Source organism: Perognathus longimembris, unplaced genomic scaffold (assembly GCF_023159225.1).
Source record: "Perognathus longimembris pacificus isolate PPM17 unplaced genomic scaffold, ASM2315922v1 HiC_scaffold_5535, whole genome shotgun sequence".
Taxonomy (NCBI): domain Eukaryota; kingdom Metazoa; phylum Chordata; class Mammalia; order Rodentia; family Heteromyidae; genus Perognathus; species Perognathus longimembris.
Genome location: NW_025960973.1, coordinates 18,779 through 45,790, shown reverse-complemented (window position 1 = coordinate 45,790; position 27,012 = coordinate 18,779). Strand labels below are relative to the sequence as shown.

The 27,012-nt window shown below is 41.3% G+C and overlaps 1 pseudogene; it reads left to right on the top strand.

The window, feature by feature from the left end:
• Positions 1-3,634: 3,634 nt before the first annotated feature.
• Positions 3,635-26,718, top strand: LOC125345333 (annotated as a pseudogene).
• The last annotated feature ends 294 nt before the right edge of the window (positions 26,719-27,012 follow it).

The window sequence follows — 27,012 nt, the reverse complement described above, 5'->3', positions numbered from 1 at the left end:
GCCACTTCTGCGGAATCGAACCCAGGGCTTCACGGATAGGAGGCAAGCACTCTTGCAACTAGGCCAAATTCCCAGTCCCTAGGGGTTGTTTTTTTGTTTGTTTTTTGTTTGTTTTGTTTTTAACAATAACTCTTGATGTTCTGATGCATACGAAAGGCTTTTTATCCCTTTACAATAAAAAATACATCTAAAAGAAATAAGATAAAATGTCAGGCTCTGACAGAGCTGTGTGATGGTTTCCCAAGTATTCAGTATTTCATTGTCTTACCTCATTGAATTATACACAAAAATGTCTTGTATCTTTTAAATATCAAAGTCAGAAATGCTCACACATGTCCTGAGAATAAAGAACACTAAGTAAGTTACCTATAAAAGCATGGCATGCATATGACAAATACAAATCATAGCTTATATTCATAATTTTTATAACACATACTGTCATTCAGATGCGCATATTTTTGGTAAGTTCAGTTCTGTTGATCAAAGATACAATGTAGACAATTCTCCATAATTATTTTAGATGTTTAGAAATAAACCCCACTCTACCTGTACCAACTTTCCTGTAGATCAATCAATTCATTTAGTGGCAAAATTTCACTGCGGTCAGTCTGAGTGGCGTGGTCTGAGGTGAAAAAGCCAATCTTTAGTCCATCAGAAATGTTAAGTCTGAAACAACAACAACAACAACAACAGAAGAGGTCAAATGTGCTTTGTGGTAGAAACAGGTGTCAAAAATGTCCTCATGAGCTGGGAATGTGGCTTAGCGGTAGAATGCTTGCCTAGCATGCATGAAGCCCAGGACTGATTGATTCCTCAGCACCACATGTATATAGAAAAAGCCGGAAGTGACGCTGTGGCTCAAGAGGCACAGTGGTAGCCTTGAGCAAAAAGAAGCCAGGGACAGTGCTCAGACCCTGAGTTCATGGCCCAGGACTTGCCAAAAAAACCCAAAAAACACAAACCAGAGATGTACTAATGGAGTGTTAAGATGTCTTGAATGGCTTGTTTAATTTCCTAATCAAAAGTACCAGACTACATGTACTTCCATTTAAACAATAAATGTAGTTTTTGTATATTTGTATATATATTTTGTATATTTTTGTAGTTTTGATTGTTATTATAAAGGTGATGTCTACAGGAAGTTTTATCTTTTGCAATTTTATATTTGGATTCAATAAACTGCAATATTATATATGCATATGTGTTATCTAAGTTATGTTAAGCATTATTTGGTAGAAAGTATATGACCTAGTTTTATTTTTCTAAATGAACAAATAGTACAAGGTGAAAAGAAAACTTTTTCCCATTTCCTGGAGTTCATTTATGTAAATATTATTTTATATGATCAGAGGCATGTATGCACTGTGCCTTTGTGTTTTTCCCTTAAGAGTGTCCTCCTTTGATCTGACTGTGTGTGAATGCCTACAGTCCTGTGCAGTTTATCATGTTCTGCTATATTTAGGAAGCAAATAGGTCTTTGTTGTTGTTTTTTTGTTTTTGTTTTTGTTTTTTGCCAGTCCTAGGCTTGGTCTTGGCCTGAGCACTGTCCCTGGGGTCTTTTTGCTCAAGGCTAACAATCTGCCACTTGAGCTACAGCATGACTTCTGGCCATTTTCTTTATATGTGTTGATATGGAATTGAACCCAGGGCTTCATGTATACGAGGCAAGCACTCTTGCCACTAGGCCATATTACCAGCTGGTATAGTTTAGAGAAAAACATTGTCATTTGTCTCTCTAAGCTTGGCTTACCTCACTTGACATGATTTGTTCTAGATCCATCCATTTCCCTGCAAATGACATAATATGACTCTTTCTAATGGCTGTGCAAAATTCCATTCCATACTAGTACCACATTTTTTTTGGCTGGGCATCTGGGCTATTTCCACAACTGCGCTACTGTACATAATACAGCAATGAACATGAATGTACAAGTGTCTTTACAGTATCCTGGTTTGTGATGTTCTAGGTAGATAGTCTTCATATGGCTGGGTGGTAAGGAAGGTATATGTTTAAGTTTGCTTTTTTGTTTAGTTTCTCCAGTCCTGAGGCTGAACTGAGGGTCTGGGCAGTGTCCCTAGGCTTTTTCTGAAGGCGAGCACTGTAGTGCCACTTCCAGCCTTTTCTGTTTATGTAGTACTGAAGAATTGAACCCAGGTTTCATGCATGCTTGGCAAGCGCTCTACCACTAAGCCACGTGTCCACCCCTTATGTTTGGTTTTCTTGGTTTTGTTTTTGTTTCTTTGCCAGTCTGGGAGCTTGAAGTCAGGGCCTGAGTACTGTCCCCAGCTTCTTTTTGCTCAAGGCTAGCACTCTACCACTTGAACCACAGTGCCACTGTGGCTTTTCCTATATATGTGGTGCTGCGGAATCCAACCCAGGGCTTCATGTATACGAGGCAAGTACTCTACCACTTGGCCATATTCCCAGCCCTTAATGTAGGGTCTGCCCTGGGAGGGCTCCATGAAGATGTCCCTCACCTGACATGTCCCCCACCTGGTTAAGTCTCCACCCAGTTATCTGGGTAACCAGCAGACCTGGAGGCAGTTACTTCCCTCTGCCCTGAGGTCACAACCTAATCCACCTGGCGATACCCCCCTGCCCTTGCCCTAGATAAGGCAGGGCTGGGTGGGGGTCACCCCTTCTCTCAGGTCATGCATCACCTTGGCCACAGGCCAGCAGTTCAGTAATAAAATGCCTGAGTACCAGGTGGCGGGCTCCTTACCGGCTACCTACTTTAAAAACCTAACACTTATGTTTTGTTTTCCAGAGGAACCTCCAGACTTCTGTTGAGAGTTTACATTCTTACCAACAGTGCAATTGGGTTTCCCACGCTCCCCCCTCACAGTCCTGCCAATATTTGTTGTTCAAATTCACAGTGTTCGCCAATCTAACTATGATGAGATGGAATTTCAGAGTTGTTTGGATTTGCATTCCTTTGGGAGTAAACAACTTAAAAAACCATTAAAAGCTGAGCATAGTGGCTCATGCCTGTCATCCTATCTACTCACAAGGCTGGGATCTGCGGATCATGATGCCATGACAGCCTGGGTAGGAAAGTCCCCAACTAACCAGCAAAAAAGCCGGAAGTGGAGGTGAGGCTCAAGCGGTACAGTGCTCTCCTGGAGCAAAAAAGCCCAGCGACAGCACCCAGGCCCAGAGTTCAAGCCCCCATAACGGCATACACAGACACACACACACACACACACACACACACACACAGATCTAATAGGTCCACTCCTAACAGCAAAAAAGACGTGGTATGTTTTTCCCTTGAAAGAGAAAAATGTAGGAATTTACAAATATTCACACGTATTTGTTTCTCACTTCATCTTCAGGTTTAAATGCTCAGTAAGCACGACTTCCTCCACAAATATCGTCCCCCGGGTCTCACGGCTTTTTACCTAGTTATTTATTCAATCATTGTAAGTGATTAACACCGTAGCAGTGTCGTCGAGGCTCCCAAGGCTTGCAAGCGGAACTCAGATCTAGATTGGGACTTTTTTTAGGCCTAAAGGAACAGCTAATGGGGACAGGACTGGGTTTAGAGTAACGCGGCTCACACTCTCACAGCGCGCATGCGCCGGCGGGAGCTCCCGCAAAGACTTCCGGGAAACAACCCGATCCCCAATCGCAGCCCGAGGCTGGCTGGAGGCAATTTCGGATGGGAGCCGAGCCCGCCGCGCCCTCGCCTTCTGCTTGCACACTTTGGTGCGAATGAAGCCTACCGGGGCCGCAGCTGTGGCGGTTCCGCTGCCCTGGCTGCGGGAGGCTGAGCGGAGTTTCTGGTCGTCCTCGGCCTGATGAGCGGACGGCAGCGAACGCTTTTCCAGACGTGGGGCTCCAGCCTTTCCCGATCCTCCGGGGCCCCGGGTTGCAGCCTCCCGAGGGAGCGGCCTCGGGACCCCGGCGTCCGCAGCTCCCAGGCGCCGTCGGTCGTCCGCCGCGGTCGAGGAGGCCCAGCCCGAGTCCGATGACGAGGTGTTGCTGGTGGCGGCGTTCGAGGCCGAGCAGCGGCTGAGGGGAGAGAATGGCGGCTTCTGCACCTCCTCGGGCGCCCTGTGGATTTCTCCTACCAATTGTCCGCTGCGACACTACCAGCTGCGCAGCTCCCGGACCGCCCTGTTCTGTAACCCGCTCGTCTGCCTGCCTACCGGGCTGGGGAGACCTTCTTTGCCGCCGTGGTCATGTACAATTTCTACCGCTGGTTCCCTTCTGGCAAGGTGGTCTTCATGGCGCCCACCAAACCCCTGGTGATACAACAGATGGAGGCTTGCTACCAGGTGATGGGTATTCCGCAACCCCACAGGGCCGAACTGACAGGTATGTTAGTAGGAATGGATGAAGTGGAGGTGAAGAGCCGGATCCCCAAAGGGATGAGGACGTAATCTGGTGGAAATAGAACTACAGGAACTCCTGCACCTTGTACAGTAGTTCTCATGCAAACATACACATATCCCATTCTCTCCCATGCCAGGTTTTGTAGCAAGTCTAGTACTGATTACTTTATTTAGCTTTCAGAGATTACCTTATATAGGTTGTCAATATTTTGAACCAATGAAGAGTGTATAATCTCTAGATAATTGTGGTATTCTCCGTTGTACGTTTTTGCTTCTCTTCAATTCTTGTGCACTTCTGCAGGAATTCTGTAAATATAACCTGCTTGTGGCCTTTGGTTAGAGGCAGCTTTGACATTTGGGCAACATCAGCGCTTTAATGTGTGGCCTAATAGGCCTGGCATGAGTAGCCCCTGCCTGTACTCCCAGCTACCTCGAGGCTGCAATGGGGAGGATGAAGGTTGCAGGCCATCCCAGGCCAAAAAAAAAAAAAAAAAAAAAAAAAGAAAGAACGAAAGAAAGAAAAAGAAAAGTTGACAAGCCTCTATCTAGAAAAGGCTGGGCCTGGGGTTTCCCAACTGGCATCCTAATTAAATGGGAACATCACGAGGAACATAGTTATCCAGGCTTTCCCTGGACAAAGTGAGTCCCTGTCTTCAGAATCAGGAGAGCCTCTGCCTTAGCAAGTGCATAAAGCCTTCAGTTCCAACATCAGGTCCACTAATCAATCAATAACAAAAAAGAATGAGAGTATCATTCCAGTGCATTGTCAAAATTGTTCTTCACTTAACCAATGTACCAAACCATTCAGAAAGTTGTCCAGATGATAGGACTTTGTAGATAAACAATATGAAGTTTATTTATTGTCTGATTTGCAGATTCAGATTGATTCTACCACTTGAGCCACACCTCCAGATTCAGTGTGAAGTTTAGAGGTAGACTGTCACTTTAATTTGTAGGTTCTACTCTAGCTGTCATCAGGAAGGAAATGTGGTCCAGCAAGAGAGTTGTTTCTTACACCTCAGGTCATGGTAAATGACCTTACTAGAGGAGCTTGTCCTGATGCTGATGTCAAGTGCCTAGTTGTTGATGAAGCTCATAAGGCTCTTGGAAACTATGCTTATTGCCAGGTAAGAATTTTGTGTGGTGTATTCTGTAGTCTATATTGTTAAGACTTATTTTGGAGGAGATCATTATTAGTGATGGAAGTTATTGATGGTAATTTATTATCCCATAATAGGTGGTCATAGGAAATACTTAGTCTTGCTCACTTATTTATTTATTTATTTATTTTTTTGCCAGTCATAGGCCTTGAACTCAGGGCCTGAGCATGGTCCCTGGTTTCCTTTTGCTCAATGCTTGCGCTCTGCCACTTGAGCCACAGTGCCACTTCTGGCTTTTTCTGTATATGTAGTGCTGAGGAATTAAACCCAGGACTTCATGCATACAAGGCAAGCACTCTACCACTAGGCCATATTCCCAGCCCCTGTCTTGGTTACGTTAATCAGTGTCTCTGCTCTCCCTGCCTCTCCCTATCCCTTCCTCCTTTTTCTTTTTCAAAGAAACTTAACAGGGGCTGGGGATATAGCCTAGTGGCAAGAGTGCCTGCCTCGGATACACGAGGCCCTAGGTTCGATTCCCCAGCACCACATATACAGAAAACGGCCAGAAGCGGCTCTGTGGCTCAAGTGGCAGAGTGCTAGCCTTGAGCGGGAAGAAGCCAGGGACAGTGCTCAGGCCCTGAGTCCAAGCCCCAGGACTGGCCAAAAAAAAAACAAAAAACAAAAACAAAAACTTAACAGATGTCAGGTGCGGGTCATGGATGGCACAGTGATGTAAAGTAGGATATTGGTAGAGTTTGGAAGCTAAGATAATAATTCAAGGACATAAGTAGACATATAGGACTATTCCATGGCAGCCAGGTCAGGTAATTTTAAATATCAATATCATAAGGACGAAATATGTACCTGCCTAATACTGCCTTTCCTTTCTATGTAGATACCAAGTACAGGTGTGGGAGCAATGGGATGTACTTATAGAGGTCATTTACTTCTCGCCACTAAGTAGAAATGGTTTCTATTTATCTGTTATGATAAGGACACTGGCCCTACCTGTCCTACTTAAGGAACAGAACATGAAGCATGCATTTTATTCTTAGTAGTTTGAATGGACGGTGTAGGCTATAGGGAATATGACCTGCAAAGACTCATTAGAAATATTTAGCTGGAGCCAGCACCAGTGACTAACACCTGTAATCCTAGCTACTCAGGGGTCTGAGATCTAAGGATCACGGTTTGAAGGCAGCCCAGGCAGGAAGGTCCTTGAGGCTCTTATCTCCAGTTAACCACCAGAAAACTGGAAGTGGTACTGTGGCTCAAAGTGGTAGAATGCCAGCCTTAAGTGGAAAAAGCTCTGGCACAGCCCCCAGGCCCTGAGGTCCAGCCCCACAACCAACAACAAAAAAGAAGTATTTAGCTGGAGGCTGGGGTTGTGACTCAAGAAGTAAGCCTTGCAAATGCAAGACCTGGAAACAGGCCTCGAGTTGAATGTCCAGTACTGCTAGGAGAGGAAGGGAAGGAAGTAAAAGAAACAGAATGTGCTTAGGATGATACTTAAGGTTTAAGAGATTAGAGAGGAAAGGGAGCGTGATAGTGAATGTGAGATTGGAAGAGTAGCATGACACCCAGTTTTCTGTTTTGGAACACTCACTTGTGAAAATGTGTGAGTTCCACAACGTGCCTTAACTTTCTTTTGTGGGTGAAGTAGGTTTTTTTTGCATTTTGTTTTTTTGTCAGTTGTGGAGCTTGAACTCTGAGTCTGGACGCTGTCCCTGAACTCTTGCTCTCAAGGTTTGTCCTCTCCGACTTGAGCCACAGCACCACTTCTGGCCGTTTCTGTAGATGTGGTGCTGAGGAATCGAACCCTGGGCTTCATGCATATGAGGTAAGCACTCTTGCCACTAGGCCACATTCCCAGTCCCCACTAATGGTTTTCTAGTGGTTAACTGGAGGTAAGAGTCTAATGGGCAACTGCACGGGCTGGCTTTGAAGTTCACATCCTCAGATCTCAGCCTCCTGAGTTGCTAGGATTACAGGTGTGAGCCACTTGCGTCTGCCTTTACTTTTTTTTTTTTTAATATATAATATATATATATTTTGTTGTTGTTGTTAAGCAGTATTGTTTTTCTTCTTACTGGGGATGGAATCCAGGATGTTGGTTGCACTTGCTAAGCAAGCGCTTTGCCACTGAGCTACATCCCAGTCCTGCAGGAGGCTTTTTTCCCTCCTGTTTTTATTTGATTTGCTATTTGTTTGTTGATGTGGGGCTTGGCCATGTTGCCCAGTCGGTCTTACACTTCTTGAACTTCTGTGCTCTAAGAGATCTTCCAACCTCAACATCCCACTTACCTGCTGAACTTAGCTACTCTTTGGATCAGTAGTTTTATGGCTTCAGTGTTATTTTGTTGTTGCTGCTATTTTTTTCTAATTTTTTGTTAATATACTGGTGATGGACAAAGGGGTTACAGTTCCATAAATCAGGTAAAGAGTACATTTCTTTGTGGACAAAGTTACTCCTTGCCTTGCTCTTTCCTCTAAAGCTATTTATTAAAAAATACCAATTAATGTACTAGGGCTATTTTTTAATTTATTTTATTTTTTTGCCAGTACGAGGGCTTGAACTCAGGGCCTGAGCACTGTCCCTGGTTTGTTTTTGCTCAGTGCTAGTAGCACTCTACCTCTTGAGCCACAGCACCACTCCTGGCTTTTTCTCTTTATGTGGTGCTGAGGAATCGAACCCAGGGCTTCATGCTTGCTAGGCAAGGAAGCACTCTACCACTAAGCCCCATTTGCAGCCCCTGCTTTTTGTTTTTATTATTTTTTGTTTTGCTGGTCCTGCAAGTTGAGCTCTGGGCCTGGGTTCTGTCCCTGAGTTTCTTTGTCTCAAGACTAGTGTTCAATCACTTGAGCCATCACACCACTTCTGGCTTTTTCTGAGTAGTTTATTGGAGATAAAGGTCTCACGAAGCCAACGCTGGCTTCAAACTATGATCCTCAGATCTCATCTTCCTGAGTAGCTAGGATTACAGGTCTGAGCCAGCAGGGCCGGGCTATGACTACTTTGTAGTAATTGCTATGTATAGTTCTTTTTAGTTTAACTTGGAAATAATTTTAGACTTATGGAAAAATTTGTAAAAGTTTAAATCTTTGTCTTTCACTTAATTTCTGCTAATGCTGACATTAATACAACCATAGTAAGAATGCTAGTAGCTAATATACCAACTATAATTTGAATTCTGCTTGCCCATCAATGCCTCTTTTTCCCCATTGCGCAATCTAAAATCTTGAACTTAACTTACTGGTCTTATCTCCTTATTCCCTTCCAATCTGTGACAATTCCTTAGTCTTGTCTCTCATGAGCTGCATGTTTTGGAACAGCATTTTGTAGAATGTCACTCAGTTTGGTTTGTCTGGTATTTTGCAGACCAGAAGGAATGCTGTACATAGCTATGCTCAGCACATCCTGTCAGGGCTACACGGTGACTTACTTCTGGTGCTCCTAATCTAAGATGACGTCTTTTGGGTTTCTCCCTCTATAATGAATAAGTACCTAGTGGGGGAGATAGTTTGCACTATATTCGTGCTCTATTTTAGCATCTAATTGTGATCTAGCTGTCAACGATTACTTCTGTGTTTTCTTTAAAATCACTATTGCTGGGCTGGGGATATGGCCTAATGGCAAGAGTGCCTGCCTCATATACATGAGTCCCTGGGTTCGATTCCCCAGCACCACATATACAGAAAATGGCCAGAAGTGGCGCTGTGGCTCAAGTGGCAGAGTGCTAGCCTTGAGCAAAAAGAAGCCAGGGACAGTACTCAGACCCTGAGTCCAAGTCACAGGACTGGCCAAAAAAAAAAAAAAAAATCACTATTACTACCCCTCCTCCATCCCTTTTCTCTTACTCACCCTTCCTCTTACCCTCCTTCTTTCCTTTGCTTCCTTTCAACAAATTGCTTAGTGAGTTCTAGACTAGCCTGGAACTCAAGGTCTCCAGTCTCTGCCTTTCAAGTACTGTACTAGGTTTTCAGATGATTGGGGTATCCCATGAGTTCAGCTTCTATGCTTAACTGACATTCTTTTGTAACAAAGAGCTGTTATTTGTGAATTCACTTCTTTATATCTTTATGAACTAATATATATTGATTGTTTTCTATGGGCTACAGTCCATATTCAGTTTTGTTGCTCAGACTGGGTTAGCGTTGGCCATTGCAGAGCTTCTTCAACACAATTTCTATGTTCTTTAGATACATACGCGTCTCTATTTCCCTTTAAAACATTTAAAATTTTTCTGACATCACAAGATAATTTATGCTTATTTATTATTTTCCTTGGCCTAGGTATAGAATCAACCATTTTTTAAAGAGCTCTTGTTCCCTATATTGGAGAATATTCAAAATGCAGATATTTTATTTCTTGATGCTGGAACCAGGGTTGTTAGAATGCCAAGTGTGTACTCTTTCCACTTGGGAAAAATTCCAGCCCCCCCCCCCCTCAAGGATTATCAGCCCTCCTCTAAAATATGTTTGTCTATCTCTGTAAGATTACATTTGAAAAGAGCCAAAAATACGTTTACGAAATTTGTTAGAAATGCTCTAATGTTCTTATTAGAGAAATGTTACGGGTAGAAAAAAATGTTTCAAAATTATTTTTCTCCTGTTCTCATACGGTATGTGGAATGTGTAATTTTTTTTAATTTAAAAATTTTAAATTAAAAAATGATGTATGGCAGGGTTACAGTTACATAAGTTAGGTAATCAGTACATTTCTTGTGGAACATTTTTACCCCCTCCGTCATTTTTCTTCCAGTTTCCCTCTTCCTGTGGGTTTTTTTTGGGGGGAGGGGGTAGGAGGGTTATTTTGGTTTGCTTTTGAGACAGACTTGCTATCTGGGCCTATGCTGGCCTGAGACTCTTACTATTTCATTTCTGTATATAGTTAAAAAATCAACATGTTAAATAATTTATTCTGGGGCTGGGGATATGGCCTAGTGTCAAGAGAGCTTGCCTAGTATACATGAAGCCCTGGGTTCGATTCCCCAGCACCACATATACAGAAAATGGCCAGAAGTGGCGCTGTGGCTCAAGTGGCAGAGTGCTAGCCTTGAGCAAAAGGAAGTCAGGGACAGTGCTCAGGCACTGAGTCCAAGGCCCAGGACTGGCCAAAATATATAAAATAAAAAAAAATTTATTCTCATATTTTATGGATTTTGTGTAGGCTGTGCAGCAGGCTATTACTAACCTACTAATTGGGCAGATTGAGCTTTGTTCTGAAGATTCTGCAGATATTTTGCCATAGTCTCATGAAAGACGAGTTGTGAAGCTTGTTGTGCCCCTTGGGGAAGAACTGGCAGCCATCCAAAAGACATACATCCAGGTAAGCCTTTTTTCTCCTAGTTCTAGGTTTGCATAAATTCACTGGCAGAATCTAGAAAAGAGAACATACAGAATCCATATATTAGAGAATCCATATATTGAAGAGGTCTTTGAAGTTATGAGTTTGGGGATGGATTAAAGATGATGAGTGATTTCTTTGCCACTTCTTCTATTGAGACATGAATATGTTCTTCTTTCTCAAAAGTGGGCTGGCTCTCTGAACGACCTACGGAATTTGATGATTGCATGTTAGCCACATGGTTAAGAAAGCTAACCATGTAGAAGAAAAAGGAGTAATCAGATAGATCTATGAGCCCAGGTAACCTTTTACAAAGCTGCCAGCAATCTAATTCTCTAAACAATAAGGAGGATAGACTAGTTTTCCTCCAGTACTTCCATACATATTTTTTTCCTTTTTCTTTCTTTCTATTTTGCTCCGTTTTGGTTTTTTTTGCCAGTCGTGGGCCTTGAACTCAGGGCCTGAGCACTGTCCCTGGCTTCTTTTTGCTCAAGGATAGCACTCTACCACTTGAGCCACAGCACCACTTCCAGCTTTTTCTATATATGTGGTGCTGAGGAATCGTACCCAGGGCTTCATGTATACGAGGCAAGCACTTTACACTAGGCCATATTCCCAGCTGCATTCGTGTTGTTTTTGTGTGTGTGTGTGATATTGGAATTTCTGTTCATGCCTTCCATTTGCTAGCCAAGCTTTCTAGCGTTTGGGCCATACTTTTAAGGTAACTTTTTAAATTTTTGATATTTAATTATCATTTCAGCCTTTCAAGAAGTTCAAATCTCAGCTGGTGGCCCTCACCTGAAATCCTAGCTACTCAGGAGACTGATACCTGATGATTGTGGTTCAAGGCCATCCCAGGAAGAAAAGTCCATGAGCTGCTTATCCTCCATCAACCAGCAAAAAGCCAGAGTGGAGGTGTGGCTTAAGTGGTAGAGCACCAACCTGAGTGAAAGAGGGAGAACTTGAGGCCTTTATTTCAGGTGCCAGTAACTCCAAGGAAGGGAGGAAGGAAAGAAGGGGAGGGGAGGGGAGGGACCTTTGTAAAACTAGTGTAGATTTCTTTCCAGTGGCAGCTACTTTGAAATTTTGTGGGGACACTGCTTCTTTTTTTTTTTTTTTAACATGATTGTCATTTTCTTTCTTTAATTAATTAATTAGTTTATTTATTTTTGCCATTCCTGGGCCTTGAACTCAGAACCTGAGCACTGTCCCTGGCTTCCTTTTTGCTCAAGGCTAGCACTCTGCCACTTGAGCCACAGTGCCACTTCTGGCTTTTTGTATATACATGTGTTGCTGAGGAATCGAACCCAGGGCTTCATGTATATGAGGCTAGCACTTTACCACTAGGCCATATTCCCAGCCCTGTGGTTTCTTTTTGTTATTAAATCTCCATTACAAAGGGCAAAGGACAAACCAATACAACAGTGATACTTAACAAGACATTATGTTGGGGCTGGCAATTTGGCTTAATAGTAGAGTGCTTGCCTAGCATGCTTCAGGCTCTGAGTTTGATTCCTCAGCACCACATAAACAGAAAAAGCTGAAAGTGGCGCTGTGGCTCAAGTGGTACAATGTTAGCCGTGAGTGAAAAGAAGCCAGGGACAGTGCCCCGGCCCTCAGTTCAGGCCACAGGACTGGCCAAAGGAAAAAAGAAAAAGAAAAAGAGAAAAAGAAAGAAAAGAAAAAGATAATATAAAGAAACTGTATAACTTGGGGGGGGGGCAGCACTAGGGAGGAACGGAGGTGGAACAAAATGGAGGAGGTAACTAGTTTACAAGAAATTTCCTCTCTGCCTTACATATGTAACTGTAGCCCCTCTGTACATCACCTTGACAATGAAATTAAATAAAAAAATCTTAGCATTATTTTTTCCTAAGTATTATTTATTGAAGATATAGAATATTCTGGTCATTCTCTCTTTTTTTCTTCTTTCTTTCCTCCAGTCCTCCCTCCTGCCCCCACTCCTTTGGTGGCAAGGTCTTTCATAATAGATCAGTCCCCTAAGCACTGAACTACATTCTTAACTCCAATATTTGCCTCATTTGTTAGTCATGTGCAGTTAGAATTTCACTTTGTTAATATGTTTAGAGTGCTTTTTTTGTAAGACAATGTATTCAGGAAAGCTGGAAGAGAGAGGTAAGAAATGTACTAAAATAAACAATTATTTGTCACTCTAGCAGCTGTTCATGTAGAGGTCTCTTTCTTCCTTCATTTACCATTAAGATTATTCCTGTTGGTTTACTATTTTCTTTCTGGAATGCTTGCTCCGTCAGAACATAACATCATAGACTCAACTCATCGTTCATGTTAACATACGTAGCCTCAAAGCTACGTAACTTTACTCTCTTTTAGATTCTTTTTTTTATTCTAAGGTGATGTACAGAGGAGTTACAGTTACTTAAGACAGTGCATTTCTTTTTAAACAGTGTCACACCCTCCCTCATTTTCTCCCAGTTCCTCCCATCCTGAACAGCTCCCCCCCAAGTTGTATAGTTCATTTCCAATGTAGTGACTGTCGAGTATCACTGCTGAATTAGTGCACAATTGGTCCTACTGTTCCTAAGCTTCCCTTCCCCTCCCCAAATGAGATAAACTTGTATACATGACAAAGGATACACAAATAAAAAACGGCGACTAAAGGGAAAACTAGAAGAAAAGAGGGGGAAAAACCCCACAAACAATATGATGAAAAAACTTGTTATTTCCATTTCTTGGAGTTCACTTGGACAAGCATCATTTTTTGTGTTCATATGCACATAGCGCTTGAGCCCTATGATCCTCTCCTAAGAATATCCTCCTTTGTTCTCACTGTGTGAATGTTTAGAGTCCTGTTTAATCTATCATGTCCAAGTGTAATATTTTTGTCTTTTACTATCCATTAAGTTTATTTGTAGATTTATAGATACATTCTATTGATTACAAATGAGGGAAACCATATAGCCTATATTTCTTCAGGTCTGGCTTGCTTCAAGTCTATTTCCTTACAAATGGGGCAATGTCCTTCTTTCTGTTGGAAGCATAAAATTCCATGGTGTACATATACCACATTCCCCTGACCCACTCAAGAAAATGTGATATATATATATGTGTGTGTGTGTGTATACATATTTATACACACACATACATACATACATACATACAATGAAGTTCTAGATTCTTAATTGTATTAATAACATTGTATTTATCAAAATTACCTATTTTCAACTGGTTATGTGGCTATGCCTGTAATCTTAGAACTCGGGAGGATGAGGCAGGAGGATTACAAGTTTGAGGCTAATTTGGGCTACAAAAAATAAAAATAAAAACACTTTCCACGGGAGGGAGGGGGGCATGAGGGACAAGGTAACAAACAGTACAAGAAATGTATCCAATGCCTAACGTATGAAACTGTAACCTCTCTGTACATCAGTTTGATAATAAAAATTTGAAAAAAAAAAAAACAACAACAACAAAAAACACTTTCCACAACAAAACCAAGAAACAAAACTTATCTATTACCATCTTTTAGTCTTTTTTTTTGTCCTAGAATCAGGGATCAGACATAGGACCCTGCACTTGCTAGGAGCTTCAATCTCCATCTCTATCCATTTCTTGATCCTTTGGTTTCCTTCCTCGGATTGTAAACTATGAGAGCAGCCAGCGTCATTTGTCTTAGTCATAAGATTCCCGGTATTTAAGAGGTACATTTGATATGTGATGGATATTTAATACTGGTTGGAAGAATTAATGAATGAAATTAAAGACATTTCAATTTATTCAACCATCTGCAAACATTTACTTGGGACCTATGTGCTATTATTTGTTCTAGAGGTGGAAGATGCAGCAATGAAAAATACCACTGCCCTTCTTTTTCTTTCTGCCAATCCTGGGGCGAAAACTTGCCTGGGCACTGTGTATAAGCTTGTTTTGTTTGGCTAGCTAGCATTCTACTTTTTGAGCCACAGCAAGACTTCTGGCTTTCTCTGAGTAGTTCATTGGAAATAAGAGTTTAATCTTGGGGCTGGAAATGTGGCTTAGTGGTAAAGTGCTTGCCTAGCATGCATGAAGCCCTGGGTTCGATTCCTCAGCACCACATACACAGACAAAAGCCAGAAGTGGCGCTGGGGCTCAAGTGGCAGAGTGCTAGCCTCGAGCAAAAAGAAGCCAGGGACAGTGCTCAGGCCCTCAATCAAAGCCCCAGGACTGGCAAAAAAAAAGAGTTTAATCTTTGCTGTCCAGGCTGGTTTTGAACTGTGATGCTCAGACCCTGAGTTGCGTGGATTACAGGTGTGAGCCCTAGCTTGTGAGGCCCATGTTTAGATACTATCCAGGTTTAGATGTCAACGATGCTTCAATTTTATTATCTATGCTGTGTTAGCCCAAAACTTCATTTCAAAACAAACTTTATTAAATATATTAATTACTTTAACATGTGGCAAAAATTAATATGTTTGAAAAAAGGTCTTTAAACTTACAATATTTTTTTTTACATTTGCAGAGTTTGGAAACATTTGCAAGTTCTCTGATTCTGAGCAATGTTTTGATGAGAAGAGATATCCCCAATCTAACCAAGTACCAGATAATTCTGGCCAGAGATCAATTTAGGAAAAACCCATCTCCAAATATTGTGGTAAGTATAAACGTTTATGATAGGAAGGCTAAAACATAAAATGAGTTATTGAAGTGTATCACTGACCCATGAAAGAGCAAATTGTAGCTAAATTTGAATCCCAGAATATTTGGGCTTACTTGTAATACCAGAAAGGAAGAAGCATCACAAAAAACTTGTAATACTTAATGTTCATTGGAGAGAAGTAGGTGTATGAAAATGTCTGTCAAGCTGGGCCCAAGGTTAGAAGAAAAGCTCACTATATAAAAAGACACCCAAGTCTAGAAGTGTAACTCCATGGAACATTGCTTTTATTTAGCAGTTCCTGGGATCTGAATTAAGGTCTTTGCTTTCTTGGGCTCTGGATTTTGCTGGTTAGGTCTTGAGAAAGCATCTTGCTTCCTTCCTAGACACATGCTTGATCAGCCTAGGCTTTTAGTTGCTAGGATGGCTGGTGAGAAGTATTCTTGAGGCAGACTCCCAAGTAGCAAGGAGCAAAAGGGTAAGAGCACCTAGCTAGAGAAAAAAGATTTTGAAGAGGCCAGAGAGAATAATTAATGAATATTTGTGACTACATAGGAGTCACTTTTATTTTACACCAGAAAATGCAGTCCTGCCATGCCAAACAAACCTCTAAAGGAGTCTATTTCACTATGTTATCTAAAACATGAATAAACATGTTTAAATTTCTTCCTAAAGTTAAAAGTTCACTAAAATTTTCAGTAAATCTAAACTTGCTGATTTTGATTTTATTGGTGAGTGTATTTGATAAAGAGGCAAGTTTACTGTTTCAGATAGTTAGGGTGCTATAGAAAACTATTCAACACTGTCAGGGAAGAATTTAGAATGATTCACTGAGAAATGCCACTAAAAATGGAAGCTATAGGAAAATAATTGAAATACATTCTCAGTATTCTTCTTTTAAATCTTTGTTACCAGGGGCTGGGAATATGGCCTAGTGGTGGAGTACTTACCTAGCATACATGAAGCCCGGAGTTTGATTCCTCAGTACCACATACATAGAAAAAGGCAGAGGTGGAGCTGTGAGCTCAAGTGGTAGAGTGCTACCTAGCCTTGAGCAAAAAGAAGCCAGGGACAGTGCTTGTGGCCGTAAGGACTGGAAAAAACAAAACTTGGTTATCATATGGGCCCATTAGCCTGAGAGCATGGGTATAGTGCTTGTATCTTCATGTTTCTTTGGTTGAATTTAACATGTGCTGATTGTTTTGGGGTTTTTTTTTTTGCCAGTCCTGGGTCTTGGACTCAGGGCCTGAGCACTGTTCTTTTTGCTCAAGGCTAGCACTCTGCCACTTGAGTCACAGTGCCACTTCTGGCCATTTTCTATATGTGTGGTGCTGGGGAATTGAACCCAGGGCCTCATGTGTAAGGGGCAAGCACTCTTGCCACTAGGCCATAGCCCCAGCCCAACTTATTATTGATTTTTTTCAGGGACGTCATCAAGGCATAATTGACGGCGAGTATGCCATTTGTATTAGTTTATATCATGGTTATGAACTACTGCAGCATATGGGAATGAGATATTTTTTCCTTTCTGGAATTACGCATGGAACAAAAGGTACGTGGTATGAAATTATGTAAAGAAATGATGAAAATATTTTTGTTGAAGATACATAAAACAGTCATCTAAGATGCTTTATTGTTATGATTTTGGTTATTATTTTGCCAGTCTTGGGGCCTGGACTCAGGGCCTGAGCACTGTCCTGGCTTCTTTGTGCTCAAGGCTAGCACTCTACCACTTGAGCCACAGCAGCACTTCTGACTTTTTCTGTATATGTGGTGCTCAGGTATCAAACCTGGGGCTTCATGTATGTGAGACAAGTACTTTACCACTAGGCCACAATCCTAGCCCCAGATGCGTTATTTTTAAAAGCAATGAGGTGTTTTTGAGTAATTGCTAGAAAACAATACATATGACTCGAACTGGGAAAACCAGATGTTTTTTATTTTTAAATTGCAAAAATCTGCATTCATTTTTAGAGTTGAATTTCTTTTTACTAACTAATTTGTTTTAAGTTTACTTATTTGTAGAACCTTTTCTTAATTTTTTTTTTTTTTTTTTTTTTGGCCAGTCCTGGTTTTGGACTCAGGGCCTGAGCACTGTCCCTGGCTTCTTTGTGCTCAAGGCTAGCACTCTGCCACTTGAGCCACCACGCCACTTCTGGCCGTTTTCCATATATGTGGTGTGGGGGAATCAAACACAGGGTTTCATGTATAAGAGGCACTAGGCCTTGCCACTAGGCCATATTCCCAGTCCCCCTTTTCTTAATTTTTGAAGGAATGACATGGGTAAAAAACGAACTTAGCCGAAATGAGACCTTTATGAAACTATAACTGCACACATACACATGGTACTTTAGCAAGTGTTAATGCTTTCCTCCACAAAGATATGGATTTTCATTTAAAATTCTGTCTTGTGTTAGCTGTGTGTAGTGATGCATACCTGTAGTCTCGGTTTCGTAGAAAGTTGAGGCGGGACGATTGATTCTGTTTAGGACTTTGAGGTACATCTAGGTAATACAGCAAGCCAAAACCTAAAATATGCTATAAGAATTATAGATTATAAGAATTATAGAATTATAAGATTATGACCCAGAAGAACCACTGTTGGGTATCTATCCAAAAGCCCACAAACAAAATCACAGTAATGCCACCAGCACAACAATGTTCATCGCAGCACAATTTGTCATAGCGAGAATCTGGAACCAACCCAGATGCCCCTCCATAGATGAATGGATCAGGAAAATGTGGTACATATACACAATGGAATTTTATGCCTCTATCAGAAAGAATGACATTGTTCCATTTGTAAGGAAATGGAAGGACTTGGAAAAACTTATACTAAGTGAAGTGAGCCAGACCCAAAGAAACATGGACTCTATGGCCTCCCTTATTGGGAATAATTAGTACAGGTTTAGGCAAACCATAGCAGAGCATCACAAGGCCCAATAGCTATACCCTTATGAACACATAAGATGATGCTAAGTGAAATGAACTCCATGTTATGGAAACAATTGTTATACCACAGTTGTAACTACTTTCAACGTCCTATGTGTATGTGTAGTTTCTATTATTGATGATGTTCTTGTATCACCTTCCTATGGTTGTACCTACACTATCTCTGTAATCTTATCTGAGTATATTGGAAACGGCGTTTACTGGTATTGGAAGTAGGAAATTCAAAGGGAATACCAAATTTGAGAGACACAGGATAAAAAAAGAGAAATAACTACAAAAGCAATACTTGCAAAACTGTTTGGTGTAAGTGAACTGAACACCTGGGGGGGAGGGAAAGAGGGGGAGGGAGGGGGGCATGAGGGACAAGGTAAGAAACAGTACAAGAAATGTATCCAATGCCTAACGTATGAAACTGTAACCTCTCTGTACATCAGTTTGATAATAAAAAATTGAAAAAAAAAGAAAGATTATATATTGTTTGTCTTTTTCTTTTTTTCTCTGTCTTTTTTTAATCAGTCATTGGGGCTTTGGGCATGGGTGCTGAGTCTGAACTCTTTCGCTCAACATTAGCACTCTACCACTTTGAGCCACTGGCTCATTTGCAGTTTTCTGGTGATTAATTGGTGGTGAAAGTCTCATGGACTTGGGCTGCTTGGGCTAGCTTTGAACTGAGATCCTTCGATTTCAGCTTCTTGAGTAGCTAGGATTACAAGACAGAGCCCCCAGCGTGCGCTTTTTTAAATGAGGCAAGGTTTCATTATGAATCCCAGTCGACCTTCAAACTTGTGATCCTTCTGCCTTACCGTCCCAAGTTCTTTTTTTTTTTTTTTGACATCTGGGAGCTTGAACTCTGGGCCTGAGCACTGGCCCTGGTTCTTTTTGCCCAAGGCTAGCACTCTGCCACTTGGTCCACAGAGTTACCTGTGGCCTGTTCTCTATATGTGGTGCTGAGTCGTGGAACTCAGGGCTTCATGTATGTATGGCAAGCACTGTTTTTACTAGGCCATATTCCCAGCCCCCATCCCAACCAAGTTCTGATATGCCACCATGCCCAAATTGTTCTTTATTAATTAATATGAATTTTAAAACATTTTTTGATTGATGCACGCGAATACCCTTGTTTATATTTGGGTAACAATAGGTCCTTTAAATGTTTAAGTGTTTTATTGTCTGTTAGGATTAATACTTATTCAAGTTTATTGTTTATCAATTTAAACCTTAAATACATATTAGATATTAGCCTCATTTATTTGTAGTGAAAATCCTCAGTCTGATTTAAAGTTTAAATAAACATATTTCTCTTTGTTTTATTACTGACTTCCGTTTGGATGTTCCTATCCTACCTGTATACTTAGTTACTATTTAAATAAAAAGTAAATTTTTCACATGCTTAAAGAACAATACATTAATATGATTACTTTGGAAATTATAGAAATAATTTTGATTTTTTTTCCTGCAGGAGAAAAATGTAAAGATTTTTTCTATACTCATCCAAAGTTAAAGAAGGGCTGGGGATATGGCCTAGTGGCAAGAGAGCTTGCCTCATACACATGAGGCCCTGGGTTCGATTCCCCAGCACCACATATACAGAAAATGGCCAGAAGTGGCGCTGTGACTCAAGTGGCAGAGTGCTAGCCTTGAGCAAAAAGAAGCCAGGTACAATGCTCAGGCGCTGAGTCCAAGCCCCAGGACTGGCCAAAAAAAAAAAAAAAAGAAATTAGAAGTAGTTGTAATCAAACACTTCAGGTCATGGAATGGTAGGTAATACTTAGTAGTGTTGAAGGTATGGTAGTTGCTGAAAGTGCTAAGATTTCCACTTACTAGTTTATGCTAACACACCTTATAAAGAAGGAGGAATTTTGGGGCTGGGGTAGCCTTGAGCAATAGGAAGGCAGAGGTAGTGCTCAGGCTCTGAGTTCAAGGCCCAGGACTGACAAAAAAAAAAAGGAGGAGGAGGAATTTTAATTGTTCTAAATAATTAATGGTAAAAATTTGAATACAGGGCTGGGGATATGGCCTAGTGGCAAGAGTGCTTGCCTCGTATACATGAAGCCCTGGGTTCAATTCCCCAGCACTACATATACAGAAAATGGCCAGAAGTGGCGCTGTGGCTCAAGTGGCAGACTGCTAGCCTTGAGCAAAAAGAAGCCAGGGCAGTGCTCAGTCCCTGAGTCCAAGCCCAGGACTGGCCAAAAAAAAAAAAAAAAAAAAAGAGAGAGAGAAAAAAAATTTGAATACATTTTGGAAAGTATGAGCAGTAGGAATGCTTAGAATAAGATAATAAGGGAAAAGTTAGTTTGGGGCCAGTAAGAGTGAGAGTAAAACCATCTATAATAAAGTGGTAGCAAGTTATGGCACATCGGGAGAAAGTTTCATGTGTAGAGAGTGGTTAGAGAAGCCTGTGTGTGAAATGTTTTAGCTGATACCTGGTGGAAGTGAGGGAGGCAAACTGGGGATTTCTGGAAGAAGGATTACTGTAGGCAGAAAGAATAGCATGGTCCAAGGACCCTATTTGTTAGTTTGGTTAGTTTTATTAAAGATCAGTGGACTAGATTAGGATGAGTGAGGGTAAGAGGTGTGCAGATGAGCAGTAATGAAGGCCAGATGGTGTAGGGCTTTTATTTTCCCCCTTCAGTTCTGGGGCTTCAACTCTTGGCCTGGGCACTTGCTAGCACTCTACTACTTAGAGCTACAGTGTCACTTCCTGTGTAGGGCTCAATTACTTATTTGGTGCTGTTACTAAGACTTGAATTCAGGATCATTCTCTTGCTTGGCTTTTTTTTTTTTTGGCCAGTCCTGGGCCTTGGACTCAGGGCCTGAGCACTGTCCCTGGCTTCTTCCTGCTCAAGGCTAGCACTCTGCCACTTGAGCCACAGCGCCGCTTCTGGCCGTTTTCTGTATATGTGGTGCTGGGGAATCGAACCTAAGGCCTCGTGTATCCGAGGCAGGCACTCTTGCCACTAGGATATATCCCCAGCCCCTGCTTGGCTTTTTTGATATTCAGTGTGATGTTCACCAGATTGATAGTTTGGAGACCAAAGAGGGTCTAGAAGGGTGTCCTGAAGATTAACGTCTACAGAGTTTAAAGCAAAGCAGTCACCAAGGAGTTTGAGAAGGAAATGGAGAAGTGTATGGGAGAAGTAGGGAAGAAACAACAGTAGCAGTAGGAAAGAGTAGACTCTGGAACGCTTAAGAGAAATGTCACAAGAACTACCAAGTTTTCCTTTAATATGGCAGTGTGGAAGTCATTGATGCCTTTGATAGAGCCTCAGTGAAATGAGAGTAGAGAGGCCGGCGCTAGCAGGTTAGAGACTGGATTTGCAGTGAGAGTAGCAGGTTGTCAGGTATTGATCACACGCAGAAACTTCATGCTACAATGATTCAGAGCAAGTATGTTTAGAATAAGTTTATTTGCTATAGTTGCTTCTCTCAGCTCTTACTTTTTGCTTCTTTTGTATTGTGAACTATCACTGTATGGATTCCCGAGGAATAGTCTGAGCCAGTTCTTAATAAAATGGATTATTGTGAAAATGAAATTAATTAATTAATTAGTATATACAGTGTTTGGTTACTGGCATTTGTATATGATGAATAAGGAAGGTAAAGGCATTGTCAACCTGACTGTACAAATGTGCAATCTCAGCATACAAGAGGTTGAGGCAGAAGGAGTTAAGAGTTTGAGGATAGGCTGAGCTACATAGTGAGACCCTACCTCAAAAAAGAAGAACATATAGGCTGGCAGCTGGTGGCTCACACTTGTAATCCTAGCTACTTAGGAGGCTGGGGTCTGAGGATCCTGCTTCAAAACCAATCGATGAGACTCTAGACTTTATCTAATAAACTACTCAGAAAAAGCCAGAAGTGGCACTGTGGTTCAAGTGGTATAGCAATAATAGCCTTGAACAAAAAGAAGCTCAGGGACAGAACCTAGGCCCTGAGTTTAAGCTCCAGGAGCAGTACAAAAACAAAGAAAAAAACCACAGACACAAGGAAGAAAAAAAAATTTCATTTGAAGTTCCATACCAAGCTTGAAAGCCAAGGCAAACAATCACAAAAATATCTGTGTAACTACCTGGCCTTTATTATCCCATTCATACTTCCATTTTCTATTTCATTTAGTTGCCAGTCCATTTTATTTCATGTTTTAGATTATTACCTTATTTTCAATGTTTTCTATTAACATGAAGTAGTAGGGATAATAGTATATTTTAGATAAGACATATCACTTAGAAAATATGTTGCTTGATCATAAAATTCATGTTCATCTTCGTGCATTCTGCTGGTTACCAAGAATAAGCATTGGCAGCAGCTTTAGAATTGACTAGAGGGTATTCTGCAGTTATCTTTTGTGAAGTTGAGCATGTGTGGCCAGGTTAAGAAGGCCTTTAGTGAACAGGAGGGAAAGTTGTAGGAAACTAGTGGTAGCTCTGCAGTGTGTTTTTCTGTCTGTCCAGAAAGTTAAAGGGGAGAGTCAGTCATGCCCTGTGTTAGGGGCTACTCAAAATGACTCAGACACTTAATGGTCTTCTTTGGAACTTTATATTTCATTTTATGGGTTATAGGGTTTGAACTCAGAAGCTGGGTGCTGTCCCCGAGTTCTTTTCTTCGATGCTAGTGCTCCACCACTTTGAGCCACAGCTCCACTTATGGTTTTCTGGTGGTAAATTGGAGTCTGATCGACTTTTCTGCCCAGATAGGCTTTGAACCATGCTCCTCAGATGTCAGCCTCCGCTGAGAAGCTCGGATTACAGGTGTGAGCCACCTGTGCCTGACTACAACTTTATGATAGCCTATGAGAAATGGAGTCAAGATTGTTAAAATTACTGTGTAATGCAGTAGAAAAAGACGTTAAAACTTCTTACGTATATATTAAAAATGATTACTTAATATTAATATATGGCTTCAGGGTAGTGTTTTAAACTAGTTCTTCTGTAAAGACTTTTGAAAAGTTGTAACTAAAGTATTTTCTGTTCCACAGCTACAAACACCTCTGAAAAGAAATATGATGACACAAGAGTTATGATTGTTTTCTTGATTTCGAGACAGTGTTCAGGAAATTGCAGAAATGCTTTTTTTTTTTTTTTTGGCCAGTCCTGTGCCTTGGACTCAGGGCCTGAGCACTGTCCCTGGCTTCCTTTTTGTTCAAGGCTAGCACTCTGCCACTTGAGCCACAGCGCCACTTCTGGCCGTTTTCTCTATATGTGGTGCTGGGGAATCGAACCCAGGGCCTCATGTATAGTAGGCAAGCTCTCTTACCACTAGGCCATATCCCCAGCCCCAGAAATGCTTTTAAAGCATCAGCCAATTATTAGAGTGATGACGTTTGTTGGCCATGCTTCAGGGAAAAGCATGAAAGGTTTTACCCAGAAGGAGCAGTTGGAGGTAATTTTGTAGATGGTGAAACAGAAATAAAACCAATTAACATTTAACTTTTTTTGTAAGCACTAGTCACTTGGCTACTGAAATAAAATTTTATAACAAATGTGAAAAAAAATGACAAAGTACGTTTTGAATAGCCAGATAAAGTCCTTTATGAGACTACATTTTTACTCAATGATGATACTTTAAAAATTATTATTAGGGGGCTGGGAATATGGCCTAGTGGCAAGAGTGCTTGCCTTGTATGCATGAAGCCCTGGGTTCGATTTCCCAGCACCAGATATATAAATAACGGCCAGAATTGGCTCTGTGGCTCAAATGGCAGAGTGCTAGGATTGAGCAAAAAGGAGCCAGGGACAGTGCTCAGGCCCTGAACCCAAGACCAGGACTGCCAAAAAAAAAATTATTATTAGGGGGCTGGGAATATGGCCTTGTGGCAAGAGTGCTTGCCCCGTGTACATGAGGCCCTGAGTTTGATTCCCCAGCACTACATATATAGAAAATGGCCAGAAGTGGTGCTGTGACTCAAGTGGCAGAGTGCTAGCCTTGAGCAAAAAGAAGCCAGGGACAGTGCTCAGGCCCTTAGTCCAAGCCCCAGGACTGGCCAAAAAAAAATAAAAAAATAAAAAAAATATATATATACCTATATATTATTATGGTTATTCAGTTTACTCAATCAAATTTTTAAACCTTAGCTTTCAGTTTGCAAACTTTTTTTTCCTCTTCTCAGTCCTGGAACTTGAACTCAGAGCCTGGGTGCTTGCTATCCCTGAGCTCTTCAGCTCAAGGCTAGAGCTCTACCACTTGAGCCACCGCACCACTTCCAATTTTCTGGTGATTAATTGGAGATAAGAGTCTGACAGACTTTCCTGCCTGAGCTGGCTTTGACATGTGACCCTCAGCTCTCAGCCTTCTGAGTAGCTAGGATTATAGGCATGAGCCCACAATGCCCGGCGTTGAACTTTTCTTTTATCACTCAGTAATAAACAGCTTTTGGACTGATCCAGATTCTTGGACCACACTTTGAGTAGCGTCATTAAAAATGAAGTGGAGGGGCTGGGAATATGGCCTAGTGGCAAGAGTGCTTGCCTCGTATACATGAGGCCCTGGGTTCAATTCCCCAGCACCCCATATACAGAAAATGGCCAGAAGTGGCACTGTGGCTCAAGTGGCAGAGTGCTAGCTTTGAGCAAGAAGAAGCCAGGGACAGTGCTCAGGCCCTGAGTCCAAGCCCCAGGACTGGCCCCCACCAAAAAAACAACAAAATGAAGTGGAAACATTGAAGAAATAATTGAGTATGTAAGTCTTGAATTTAGGGGGAAAATTCATGGAAGTGAATATTCATTCAATGACAGATCAATGCCAATAGGAGGTACATAAATAACAGCTTCCTTTCTCTCTTTAGAAATATGTTAGCTATAAAAGAATAGTATTTTTTCAGGTGGGATTGGCTTATACCTATAATCCTGGCTGTTTGGCAGACAGAGAGCAGGAACATAAATGTTTGAGGCTAACTCCAATAGAAAAGTTCTCAAGACCCTATAGCTCAAAAATTTCCAGGGAATAAAACAGAGCTGGAGATCATGTCATCTGTGAATAGGGATAGCTTGATTTCTTCCTTGCCGATGTGGATCCCTTTGATATCCTCCTCTTGCCTTATTGCTATGGCTAGGGATTCCAGCACTATGTTGAATAGAAGTGGGGAGAGTGGGCATCCTTGTCTTGTTCCCGAGTCTAGGGGGAATGATTTAAGTTTCTATCCATTTAATATGATGTTAGCAGTTGGTCTGTTGTATATGGCTTTTATTGTTTTGAGGAATGTTTCATCTATTCCTGTTCTCTCCAGAGCTTTTAATAAGTATGGATGTTGTATTTTGTCAAAGGCTTTTTGGGCATCGACTGAGATAACAATGTGATTCTTGATTTTAGTTCTGTTGATGTGGTGAATTACATTGATTGATTTACGGATGTTGAACCATCCTAGTGACTGTGGGATGAAGCCTACTTGGTCATGATGTATGATTTTCTTGATCAGTTTCTGGATCCTGTTAGCTAATATTTTATTGAGGAGCTTTGCGTCTGTGTTCATTAGTGATATTGGTCTGTAGTTCTCTTTTTTTGTTGGGTCTTTGCCTGGTTTGGGAATGGGTATGATATTAGCTTCGTAGAATGAGTTTGGGATTTCTCCCTCTGTTTCTATTTTGCGGAAGAGTTTGAGGAACATTGGTATTTGGTCATCACTAAAGGTTTTGTAAATTCATTGGTGAATCCATCTGGGCCTGGGCTTTTCTTTGTTGGGAGGTTCTTGATTGCCTCCTGTATCTCACCGTAAGTTATTGGTTTATTTAGTTGATTTATTTCTTCTTGGTTCAGTTTGGGCAGTTTGTACTTCTCTAAGAATTGATCCATTTCTGTAAAATTATTGTTTCTGGCTGAGTAGAGGTTTTGGAAATAGCTCCTTATGATTGTTTGAATATCGTGTCTACTTGTTGTAATTTTTCCGGTGGAGTCCTTGATTTTACATATACGAGTCTCTTCTTTTTTTTGTAAGTCTTGCAAGGGGTCTGTCAATTTTATTTATTTTCTCAAAGAACCAGCTTTAGTCTTATTTATTTGTTGAATGGTCTTTCTATTTTCAATCAGATTTATCTCCTCTTTAATCTTGTGATCTCTCCCCTCCTAGTCGTTTTAGATTCTGTCATTTCTTGTTTCTCCAGTTGTTTTAGTTTCATCGTGAGGTTATTCACCTGCTCTGCTTCCATTCTTTTAATGTGAGTGCTGAGGGCAATGATCTTGCCCCTCAGTACTGCCTTAGCTGTGTCCCATAGGTTTCTTTGTGATGTGTTTTCATTGTCATTGTGGCTTATTAATTCGTTGATTTCATGTTTAATTTGGGTTCTCTGACTCAGAAGTCCCAGTTAAGAACTTACACCGCACATTTGCTGGCCCACGAATCAGAGGGATTGTGCATCACCACAGTGAAAGATTAGATGCCGCCCACATGTCTAAATAGATGGTGTCCATTTTGTGCCATTATATATGCTTGTGAATTAAATGTTGGAGGTTTTCTTTGGAAGTGGGGGCAACAGTGAAAAGGAACCCAGGGATTTGGGTATAAAAGGCCAAACCTTTGCCTCTTGAGTGCTGGAATGACAGGCATACACCACCATGCCTGCCTATGAGCAAACTGTTGATGTGTTGTCATGGGGTTATTTCTGAGCTATCTTAAGCAAAGAAGGTACCCCTGAGCAATTAGTAGTATGCGACTTCATGTGATCGTTTTA